Raw genomic sequence first — 13,378 nt, 5'->3', positions numbered from 1 at the left:
AAACCATTGTCTAACTGAAGGTCACAAAGATTTATCCCTATGTTGTGTTCCAGTAGTTTTATAGTTTTAGCTCTTACAGTTAGGTCTATTATTCAATTTGAATAATTTGTGTGTATAGTGTGAGGTGGGAACCAAATTTACACTTTTGCATGTGGATACCAGTTGTCCAAGCACCATTCATTAAAAAGAGTATTCTGTCTCTCCCCTTCCATAAATTTTTAGGTAACCTTGTCAAAAATTAATCGACCATAAATGTAGGGGTTATTTCTGGATTCCCAATACTATTCCGTAGATGAATATATCACACTGTCTCAATTACTATAGTTTTGTAGTAGGTTTTTAAGTAGCAAAGCATTAGTTCCCCAACTTTAATCTTCCTTTTCAAGATTGCTTGGAATATTCTGGATCCTTTGCATTTCTATAGGAATTTTAAAATCAGCTTGTCAATTTCTGCAAAAAAATTAGAAAACTGGGATTTTGATAGGGTTGTACTGAATTTATAGTTTAAGGAGTGTTGCCATCTTAACGATGTTAAGTCTTCAGATTCATGAACAGAGATATCTTTCCATTTATTTAGATCTTTCTTAATTACTTCTAACAATGTAGTTTTCAGTATCTGTCTTACATTTCTTTTGTTAAATTTATTCCTAAATTTTGCCTCTTCTTGATTCTATTGCAAATGAAATTTTTAAATTTTATTTTAAAATTGTTTTTATCAGTGTATCAAAACATAATTGATTTTTTGACTATTAATCCTTCATCTGCTACATTGCTGAACTTATTTATTCAAATATTTTTAGTGGTTTTTTTTGTGTGTGGATTCTTTATATAGAATTATATACAAAATTATTTGCAGATAAAGACTGTTATACTTATTCAAATCAGATGCCCTTTATTTCTTTTTCTTGCATAATTGCCCTGGCTAGAATTTTCAGTACAGGTTTAATAGAAATGGCAAGAGCAGCATCTTTGTTTTTTTATTTTTTTAATCTTTGGAGAAAAGTATTCCATCTTTCGTCAAATAAGTATGATATTAGCCATGGATCTTCTGTAGATGCCCCTTATCAGGTTGAAGAAGTTCTTCTACTCCTAGTTTGTTGATTGTTTTTATCACAAAAGAGTTTTGGAGTTTATTAAATGCTTTTTCTGCATCTGTTAAGATGATGTGTTTTTTGTCCTTTATTTTATTAATTTAGTTTATTACACTGATTGATTTTCAAAGATTAAACCACTGCTGCATTTTTAGGATAAATACCACTTAGTTATGGTATATAATCCTTTTTATATATTGCTGGATTTGGTTTGCTAATGTTCTGCTTAGGATTTTTGCAGTGGCACTCATAATGGATATTAGTATGTAGTTTTATCATGATGATTTTGTCTAGTTTTGGTAAAACAGTAATACTAATCATATAGAATGAGTTGGGAAGTATTGTTTCCTCTTATTATTTTTTAAAGGGTTTATAAAGGATTGATATTAATTCTTCTTTAAATGTTTGGTAGAATTCACAAGTGAAGCCATCTGGGCCTGGTCCTTCTTCAAAGTGCTTTTAATTACTAATTCAATTTTGCTTGTTATAGGCCTATTCAAATTTTCATATATTCTTGATTCAATTTCAGTAGTTTGTATCTTTTCAGAAATTTATCCATTTCATTTAAATTATTTAATTTGTTGGCATATGTTTATTTACAGCATTCTCTTATAATCTTTGTTTTATTTTTGAAGTCAGTAGTGATATCCTCTCATTCCTTATTAAATAATTTCAGTCTTTTTTTTCTTGGTTAGTCTATTTAAAGTTTTGTCAATTTTGTTGACTTTAACAAAAAAATAAAAACAAATTTTTATTTCATTGATTTACTATGCTATTGGTTTTCTATTCTGTATTTAATTTATTTCTGTTCTATTTTTTTCTGCTTTCTTTGTTTTGTTTTTCTAGTTTCTTAAGATAAATGGTTCAGTTATTGCTTTGAGATTTTTTTGTTAATATATTTGTTAATGACTATAAATTTCCCTCTAAACACTGCTTTAGCTGCACTCCATATGTGCTGGTAGGTTGTGTTTTTGTTTCCATTTGTCTTAAAATATTTTCTAATTTTTATAGCAATTTCTTCTTTGACTCATTAGTTATTTAAAAGAGTGTTATTGAATTTTCACATTTTTAAATTTCCCAAATGTTTTCTGTTATTAATTCCTAATTTCTATTTTGGTTGGAAAATATATTTTTCATGATTTCAAATCTTTTAAATACAGTAGTCCACCCTTATCCATGGGGAAATATGTTTCAAGACCCTCAATGGATGCCTGAAACCAAAGACAGTACCAAATCCTACGTATACTATATTTTTCCTTGGTAGGCATACCTTTTAACTTAAAGAAAGTACTTTATCACTTCTTTTTGGCATATCCATATTGCCAGCATCACTATGCCTGCAGTTTGAGGCTATTATTAAGTAAAATAAGGGTGACTTGAACGAAAGCACTGTGATACCCCAACAGTTGATCTGATCACTGAGACAGGTACTAAGTGACTAACAGATAGCTTACACAACTTAGATATGCTGAACAAAGGAATGAGTCACATCTCAGGTGTGAGCAGGACAGTGTGAGATTTTATCACATTACTCAGAACAGCACATAATTTAAAACTTATGAATTGTTTATTTCTGGAATTTTCCATTTAATATTTTTGGACCACGGTTGACTGTAACTGAAATTGTAGAAAGTGAAACCAAAGATAAGGGGGACTACTGCATATTGAGATTTTTTTATAAACTGGAATAGGATATACCTTGGAGAATGTTCTTTGTACACTTAAGAAGAATGTTTATTCTACCATTGCAGGTGATATTTTCTACAAATGACTGTAAGGTATAGTTGTTCAAATCTTTGATTTCCATGTTGACCTTCTGCCTAGTCGTCCTACCCATTACTGAAAGTGGAGTATTAAAGTCATTAAATATTATTGTTAAATTTTCTATGTCCCCCTTCACGTCTGTCAGATTTTGCTTCCTGTATTTGGAGGGGTTTTTTTAGGTACATATGTATATAATCATTACATCTGTCACTCTTATCATAAAATGTCTCTTTTGTAACTCTACTAATACTTTTTGTCTTGTCTATTTTGAATGGTGGTTTAGCCTTCCTCAAACTTTTTTGGAGATACTGTTTACATGGTAATAATGCTTTTCATCCTTTACTTACAATCTGTTATGTTCTTTGAATCTAAGTGTGACTTGTTTGTGTAGATAGCAAAAATGCTTGGATCATCTGTTTTCAACAACCCGATCGTTCTGCTATATATGATAACATTCCTAAATCGTTCATGTTGTAATTTACTGGTCAAATTAAAATTCCCAGCCATTTTTGCTTTTGGTTTTGGCTGATAAAGTAGCCGGTACTTTCTATTTTCGTTCTCAGTTTCTTCCCCTTCTTGCATCGCTCCAGTGCTTTGGTGATATTTTGTCCGATTCTTTTTTACTTTCAAAGTATTTTGCCCAATGGTTGCTCACAAGGTTGCTGTTTCATCTTATGTCAATTAATCACGAATAAATTTATTAATTGTGCTTGACTCCCATTATTTTATTTCGTTCTTCTTCTTTTGCGTCTCTTTCTCCAGGTGCTTACTATGTTTGGCCCTGTAACAATGTTTTATATTCGGGTTTGCTCGTGCTTGTGTTCAAGTATTGAAGATTTATGTAGATGGAAAAAGAAATAGTTGTGAACAAAAATATATTTTTACTATCTTTCATAATAGATGTCATTTGGCTTTATTGGTGCTCTTTACTTCTTCATATGGATTTGAGTTACTATCTGGTGTATTCATTTCAGCCTGAAGGATTTTCTTTACTATCTCTCGTAAGGCAGTTCTGTAAGCAACAAATTCTCTATTTTTATTTTTCTGGAAATGTCTTATAATTTTTCTTCAGTTTTAAGGCAGAACTTATCCAGATTCAGGATTCTCAGTTGACAATCTTTTCCTTTTAACATTTTTAAGATGTTATCTATTTGTCTTCTAGTCTCCATGGTTTCTGATGAGAAGTCAGCTATCAATCTCATTAAGGTTACCCAGTACATAATAGGTCTTTTCCTTTCACTTTTCAGTATTTTCTCTGTTTTGCTTTCATCAGTTTGACTGTGATGTATCTGTGTGTGATCTCTTTGGTTTATTAGGGTTCCTGAATATGTATATTAATATTTTTCATCAAGTCTGGAAAATGTTTGGTCATTATTTCTTCAAATATTTTTTCTGACATTTCTCTTTCTATCATCCTTTTTGGGGTTTCCATTATGTGTATGTTTATGATTTCCCACAGATCTCTCAGACTCTTTATTTTTTTTTGTCTTTTCAGGTCCTCAGACAGGATAACCTCTATTGACCTTTCTGAAGTTCACGGCTTCTTTCTTCTGCCAGCTTAAATCTGCTATTGCTCTTATAGTAAATTTTTCTGTTCTGCTACGGTATTTTTTAACTCCAAGATTTCTATTGGCTCTTTTTTATAGTCTGCTCTTTAATACTATTCTTTATTTAATGAGACATTATCGTCATTATTTTCTTTTTTAAGACATAGTTTCCTTTAGTTCTTTGAGCATATTTAAAATAACTGATTCAAAGTCTTTGTCTAGTAAGTCCAAAATTTAGTTTCCTCAGGGAATTACTAGACAAAGACTTAATTTTTGTTGAAAATTTGACTTTTTAATAAATAATATATCGTAACAACTATAGTGTTACAGTATATTATTTATATATTGTATGTTTATGATTTCCCACAGATCTCTGAGACTCTGTTTATTTTTTCTTTTTCTTTTCAGGTCCTCAGACAGGATAACCTCTATTGACCCATCCCAACTTTTCTTGTTCTTACTCTTGTTTTTCTTCTTACTGATTATTTGTTTATTAGCTTTCCTAGAATCTGTATTCTCCGAAGTATGAGGCCTCTGAGTTCCCCACTAGTTTTTTCTTATTCTTATTTTTATTTTTAAGTCTCACTTTCCAAGAGTCACACCTGGTACAGTATAATTTAATGGTCTACAAATAGATGTTCAGAAAATTTCCTTAAGTGCTTTGCTTTTAAAATGTCCACCTTTGCCAAGGGGATTCCAAAAAAGGCGAGCCTTAAAACCTCAGGCAGTTTACAAGACAATCTTAGCTCTTCTTACTTGCTCAAGGCCTCAAGCTCAGGCATAGATGAATGACTGATACCTTCTTCCTTTCCAAAGTCTTACTTACATTTGCACATGTGCAGCCTTTTAGATCCCCAAGAATACATCTGAGCCTTTTAGAGTTCACTATAATTGCCCAATTCCAAATTTCCCTTTTAAATTCCTCAGCCAGGCTCTTGTTTTCCCTATTAAAATCAGAGCCTAAGGGAACTGATATGTTGCCAGTAGTTTGCTATTGTTTTAGTAATGTCCTAGTAGGCTCCCAACACACACACACACACACACACACACACACACACATGTCACACACGAGCTGAGTTCTAGTCAAGTCAAATAACCACTACATTCTGAGAATAGATGTTCTCCATAGTGTTTCATATTTGGACAAAATATTGACTGTGCCCTGGAGACGATGCTTTTTAACAAATCTCAGAAATTAGTCAGCTCTTTCCATTATCGGCATGCTGCCAACTTTTGGCCTCCACAGTACTGAACTGTGGAGGGAGAAGGAAAGAAATAGCTCCACTGTAAAATATCGCAGACCTTACTGTCTTACTGAGTTTCAATAGTTTCTCTTGGATAGAAGATTTTCAGTTTGTTCTATGGCTTTGATTATTGATAAATTTCTATATTTTAGTTTATTGATTTTAATTGTTTTACCCATATTTGTGTTATTTAAGAGGGAGAGTGGGCTCACCATGGGCTTTACTCTGCCATTCCAGAAGTTCACTTTCTTTTCTCTTTTCAACTGTTAAAATTTTCTATCTTGTTATGTTGGTTAACCAATTAAAACAGATATTCTCTCTTGGCTGTTTCTTTTACCCAAAGTACAGGCTTAATATTTGCCATATATCGTAAAGGGCCATTGTAGAAGTAGGTATAGAAATGTCTATAGAGTTTTTCCAAGCATGTATGTAAATATGTATCTATATATGTAGGTAGATAAGTAGGTAGGTATGTTTTAACTTCCTTTGTTCTAAAAATGATTTAAAAGAATGATAGTCTGTTTTACCATGAGAGTTTCAGGTGAAATAAAAAAAAAAAGGTGACTGGAATAATTTGTGAGCTAATAGCAATCTTGGGCCAAAATATTAAATGATTTTTCAAGACAGAGGACTTATGAAGTTAATCATAAAGTAACTTTATTTCTGTCTTTCACTGACTCTTTAATGGTATCCAGTAGTGCTACAATTTTTTTTTTCTACCACTAGATGAAAATTCAGTTAGCTCTTCTAGATACTTTATGGCAATAAAAAGGCTTATTATCAGTTTGAGTCACAAACATTCTCTCAATTCAATAATTCAAATTATCCAGCCTAATTACCTACATTAATCAAAAGTAAGATTTATCCCCGCATCCTTCCCAAGCTAAGCCTTATTGAACACAGGGCATAGCCTTTAGGAAAGAGATTGCAAGTAACTTTTTTCTTTCTCCCTCATTTTTATGCTTCACACATCAACTGCTAATTCTGATCTCTTCTTCTAAGATTGGAAGAAAGGAAGGGAAATGAAGTAAAGGGAACAGAAACAATGATACCTGACTAGCACCATCATAAACTGCCTTCAGCCAGCAGATAGTTAAATCTGAATCTTTTCCTGTGAGGCTTCCATGTTTGTTTGGGGGATTTTTGGTGACACCCTTACTCCAGTGCTTATATTCAATCACCAGCTCATCTTAGGACCATTTGCTAAAGACCCCAGCTTTGAAAGAAAACCCCCTGAAAGGCCACTTGCTCTTCTATAGCTGCACCATTTTAAATGCCCCCATTTGCCTAACCTTGCAAGACAGCTATTATGGATAATCTGCTTATATTACTGCTTTTCATTACTATTTAGCTATTCAGGCGTCATTATTTGACCCCTGACTCAGATCACAAGATTTTACATTCAGAAATAATATAACATGTTCTTTATAACCTTGAATTATCTTTGCTGTTATCAACATCTGAGTAAATATAAAAAGCTAGTTACTGTAATGATAAGCAATAATCACTAATGTTTATTGAGCACTTACTAGGCTTTGCTCAAGCATATATTTATTTGCTTCACATCTATTGATTATTTTATACACATTATCATATGTGATCATCTTATGAGGTAAATAAAGCAAACCATGGAATAGGTAATATCTCCATATTGTATATGAAGATGAGTCACAGGGAAATTAGACAACTTAATTTAAGGACATACAGCTTGTGAGTGGCAGAACTATGGTTTTAGCTAGAAGAGTCCAGATCCAAAATCCACACATCTATACCCTTTGATATTTAGTCCCCCTAACAGTCACTCTGACACTAATTTTTCATGTGATCTTGAACAAATCATCTTGTCTTATTTATCCTTCATTTCCTTATCTATAAAAAAAAGGAGACAGATCAGATCTACGAAGGCCCACACTCCTGTCATTGTACAGTTCAAGGAAGATGCCTCTACTAGTATCCTCTCTATAAAGTTCTGGCCATTTAAACTGTCAAACACCAATTGGCCTGAACGATAATAACAACAACAATCTTTTCTCCCCACACGCATCACCTCACTTCATCTTTACAGCATTTCTGAGCAATAACTGAATATCCAGGAATAGAGCCGAAGACACAGGTGCAAAACTGACAATAACAACAAAAAAACCCACACTCTGATGTTTAAAAACTTTAACATTTTAGTGTTTTCTTGACCTTGAGATACTTGAATTCAGCACATGATTTTATCTGGCCTCACAAACCTAACAGCAAGACCAGAATAAATGAGAAGAAGGAAAAAAAGTATAGGACACCATTATCTGCTAACTCTTAAAAAGAAAATTCCTCCCTATTACTTTCTGCAGGACACGTTTCTTAATAGTTATATTCACTTTGCCCTTTCTCCATCCTTCATCCTGCTGTTTCCTCCTTCGTTTTCCAAGTTTCTCCTTTCTTGATAAGTAAGCCGGTTTGTCCTGCCCTCTAAAACATGCATCTTATTGTGCTAGTCTGAACTTGACATGAAAATCCTTGTTTGTGAGCTGCTTGAAAAGGCCCAATGGAAGCCTGGCCAATAAATAATAAAAACAGCACGTGCAGTCTTGATTTGTATGTGAGGTATCTCGAATATAGGTATGACATAAAAATTCCCCAAGTGTGGCAACGCAGGCTTCTTTCTCTAAAAAACATAATTTAATCTCATCAAATTATTACTTGACAATAGGTTATAAATCAACTATGGAGAAGCAGGGGAGTAGCTTGGAGCTGATGCCGCCTTCAAGTCCACACTTAGCCTAAAAATGACACACAAGATGTAATCAGCTCTATAGCTCACTGTCATGAGCAGATCCATTAATAGGACATGTGCATTTGTTCAGTATCTTGCACCCCTCTCAACAGTTTCTGGCAGGAATATCCACAACAAGTTGATATGCAGCAAGGCCAATAAACACAGCTGGTGGAGGCTTAAGAATAACAAGTATAACAACACCATGTGTCCATGTGGGACAAAGAGCTTTACTTGGCCTCAGGGATCCAGATCCTATCTTCACCAGCTATGCCTGTGTATTAATAGCATTGAAGGTCAGGTCCTTCACAATCTATGGTAAGAAAATAGTACTAGGTTCCCATGATGTGATAAGTTAGAGTTTGGAGTCAAACTTTCATTACTGCCAGAGGATGCTGTGCCTCTCCAAAAATCAGTCCAATTTGGCTTTGAATTATGTCATTTAGAAAATGGCTACAGCAAATCTGCCTAACGTGTTCATGGCTACACAGTGAGACAATATGGGCCCTGAGTACAGACCGCAGGTCTTCTGACTTCCTCTGAGATGATCTTCTATTTTTATCAGATTATTTTCAATTTGTCAGCAAATTCCGACATTCGACAAAATGAGAAAATATATATATATGGTTCCAGAAAAGTTAGATCATGAAGACAATACTAGAGATGACTAGCTAGAATGTTCCATGTAGAAGAAATAAAGCACATCTGCTAATGATTTTATTTACTTATTTGGCTATTATAACTATTTAACATTAGTTACATGATTGAAGGATTTGGCATATCAGCTTATCTCTTAAAATTCTGTAAGCCAATGAGCTAAATATATGCCATTCTTATTTATTCTAGACAAAACAGCTTAAGTCTGAATGTGGAATTCTGTCACAAAGGTTTATATAAAGCAATCCTTCAACTGTGTGTTTTGCAACAACATCCTTTAAAAAAGCAGATATAGCTGAGTTGATGTGGTTTGTAATCTAAAGCACTTCATAAAGACTGTGAGGTCAGCAGAAAACTTTATCATCATGTTTCCCTTTTAGAGATTTTTATACTCATGAGAATAATTAAAAAAACAGAATAATTAGATCATATTTAATAGTAATGCATGCATCAGAAACTCTGCATAGTGAGAACAAAAAATGATTGCTGATATTCATATCATAATAATTATAAAATAATTTTTCCACCTCCTTCTGCTTGATAGGTCTCTTTCTCACTTATCTATTGGTTTTTCAATCTCTGACAATTGCTGCTATGGAAAAAAAAATAAAGGAAAAAGAGAAGAGAAAAACTGACCACTTCTCAAAGTTTGGTAACATATTAACACCACTAAATTTCACACTTAGTATTATTAATATCGCACATAAGTATTAAATTTTAGCTTTGAAATTTATTAATTCAGTAGTTCAAAAACATTACTAGGGGCACAGTTTCTTCCCAACTTCTGGCGTTGCATTCTCGATCTGTTTTCTTTCCACTCTGTGCTTGTTCCTCATCATCACAAAATTGCTGTTGCAGTTCCACAGATCACAGCAATCACAAAAATATTGAAGAATAATGGAAAAGAGAAGTAGTTCCTCCAGTGTGACTATTTACCAATGAGAAAAATTTTTGCCAAAAATTCTTCAACAGACCTCCTTTCATGTCTCATTAGCCAAAATTATATTAAATGCCAATGCTTAAACCATTCATTGTCAAGGGCAATAAAATTCCCTTTGACTGGTTGAAACTAATCAAGATCCATCTCCTCCTTGCTGGGATAGAGCCAAGCCTGCAACCCTGCCTGAAGAAGAAGAAAAAAGAAGAAGAAAGGAGAAGAAAGAAGAAGAAAGAAGAAAGAAGAAAGAAGAAAGAAGAAAGAAGGAAGAAGGAAGAAGGAAGAAGAAAAAGAAGAAAGAAGAAAGAAGAAAGAAGGAAGAAGGAAGAAGGAAGAAGAAAAAGAAGAAATAGTTAAAGGAATAAGAAGAAGAAGAAGAAGAAGAAGAAGAAGAAGAAAAGAAGGAGAAAGAAAGAGAAGAAAGGAAGAGGACAACGAGGAGAAGAAGAAGTACCAATAGTATCTGCTCTTTTGATGGAGGCAGGATAAAAGTTCCAAGCATAGCAAGACAAGATGAAAATCCAAGGGGTTAGGAATCACAGAAAATAAATACAATTTGAAGTATGGAGTAGGAGCTAGAGTGGCAAAGCATGGAATAATTAAAACCAGCAACTAGAGTAGTTAATGTTTTATAAGAAACACAGATATGGCATAACCTGAGTACTCTGAGTACCCTATTGGCTATTTATCGGTGTGCAAATGTTTCCACGTGACTATATTTAAAATAAGTGAGCAGCCTTATTTTACCATGATGCACAATCACACATCCCTGCCCCTCAAAAAAAGACTCAAACTAGATTTGCCATATACCACCACTTCTAAGAATATTAAGCTACTTAAGTGCCAACCTGAAAATGGTGCTAAACAGCACTTTTAAAACAAAATCAATGTCACTGAAATGATCACCACCACACAGGCCCCCAACCACAGATCAGACATTTAACTTGGAGTGAAAAAGAGAGAAATAAAAAGAACGAGAAAGAAAATAAAAACAGAAAAACATTAAGACAATTAGAAAGACACTGGTGAACATCTCAACAACAGGTTTCTAAGCACAAGCGCTGTGGGCATCCAGTATAGGTTGTGAAAAACGAATCGTTAAATGAACAAAGGTTGCTTGATAGCTGTTTATGATGGCTGAAAGAACTTTCGCTTTAAATTCACACATGTTTATTAGGCTTAATTTCTGGCTTTACTGATCACTAACTTTTGACACGTTACCTCATTTCTGTGATAATCGGCCTGCTCATGGAGCATGAGGACAATAATGCAGGATTCTTGGCTGATTGGAAACAATACAGAGACAATGCCGAGCGCAGTGCTGAGTAGAATAGCCTATAGTGATAACAGTAATGAAAATGAAAGTAGTTGGTGACAACAGTAGTCTGTGGCAATGTGTGTGTATTGCTAGAGGTGGCAGTAAGAGTAAGGGTCATAGTGCCATTTTAGCAATCACATGGAAACTTTATTTACACATCACTTACTAAACAGAAGTAATATACTATTGACCAAAACGCAGTCTCCATGTATCAATCTGAATTTTTTTTTTGATAAAATGTTCCTCTTGAGAAATGCCATGAAATAGTGAATACCTGCACAGCAAACCAGGCAATTCCATGAAAGAGGCAACAGGCCCCCTCCCACATCTGGTTTCAGGCAACAACTATGAAGTGAGGTCACTAAGTGGGTCATTGAAATATTAATTAAGGCTTAAGAAGCAGTATGAGTTGTGACATGAGAAATGAATTAGAGATATATATTTTTTCAAGAGGTAAATATAACATACAGGACAGCAGAAGAACTGAAAAGAAGAAAGAACGAGACTAAAAATATTTGTTCTTCCTTTTCGAGCAACTTTTCCTTAAGACTAAAAGTGATATTCCCTATTAGACTCTCATTATTATTTTCTCCATTACTTATTAAATTCTCTGCCTCCCGGCTCTGCTTTCTTCGCTTTGGTAATTCATTAACAAACAGTTTTTAGACACGGGTTTATGAAAGTAGAGCTGCTTTCGGAAAGCTGAATAACAAATCACTGTTACCTAAAACAATGGGATGGAATAGCACAAAGGGACAAAACTATAGAAATACAGTTTATAGAATAATGAGATAGTGTTCTGCAAAAAATATTGTGCTTTATTTTACAAAATTATTATGCCATCCTCTCAAAATTTATATTCTACCATTTGCATTTTCAATTCCACGTTCTAGTCAAGCTGACTACCACTAAATTCACCTGGCTACCACTAAATTCTAGAGTTGCCACCTTGTTCATTTTTGTTCAATTAACAAAATCCTTTCCTTGTCAAATCCTTCTTTTGCATTCCAACCTCTTGTTGGAGCCTTTCTTGGCCACTTCAAACCATGTTGATCCCTCTGAGTTGATTTTGTGTCTGTTCTGGTCATTAGACTTTTACCATATATATGTCTTTGCCCTATTATAATTATTTTGTATTTAAATATGCACATATTCTCATGTAACTGCCTTGGGGACTGGGTCTATATCTTAGTATTCCCAGTGTCTCACAACAGTAAGCCTTCCCCGGTGGTGCAGTGGAAATGACTGTGAATCAAGTAATAAAATTTGATTTAAACTTTGTGCAAGTCAAAAGCCAGAATGAAGGAAATGAAAATACATGTTATAAAGGTCTTAAATTGCACATGAAATGGTAGATTGTGAAAAATTAAATATTCATACTGTAAACTCTAGAACAATTGCTCAAAAAATAAAATAAGAGGTATCACTAAAAAGTATATAATGGAGACAAAATGAAATCATGTAAAATACTGAATTAGTCCAAAGAGCAGAGGAAAGGAGAAAAATGCAATTGTTCATAGCGGCTTTATTCACAATTGCCAAAAAGTAGAAACTGCCTAGATGTTTTCTAAGTACATTTATATGATGGAATACTATTTAGCAAAAAAAAAGAACAAAGTGTTGATACATACTACATAATGAATCTCAAATTCATTTTGCTAAGTGAAGAAAGAAGAGATAAGCCAAAAGGTTGCACGTTGCATGAAGCCATTTATATGACAGCTGGAAAAGCCATAACTATAGGAACGGAGAAGAGATCAATTGCCAAGGGCTGGGGTAGGGAGTAAAGTCAAGTATAAAAAAGCAGAGTTGAGATTGTTCTTTAACTTGATGGACCTTTTACACAGAACACCTGTCATAATTTCAATGAATATTCCGCAGAATCGTTTTGGAAAATGCTGGCTTAATAAAGATAAAATTGGTTACAGGGCTCCGAGACACTCAAGTTAGAATCTCTAGTTCTCATAGAAATGTGACCTTGAGTGAGTTATTCAACATCTCTGAGTCTGATTTTCCTAATCTGTTAAGAGTTTTTGTCAGAATTAACTGAACAATGAAT

This window comes from Pteropus medius, unplaced genomic scaffold (genome assembly GCF_902729225.1).
Source record: "Pteropus medius unplaced genomic scaffold, Ma_sr-lr_union100, whole genome shotgun sequence".
Classification (NCBI taxonomy): Eukaryota; Metazoa; Chordata; class Mammalia; order Chiroptera; family Pteropodidae; genus Pteropus; species Pteropus medius.
The sequence above is the reverse complement of the archived record's forward strand: the minus strand, read 5'-3'. Positions refer to the sequence as shown.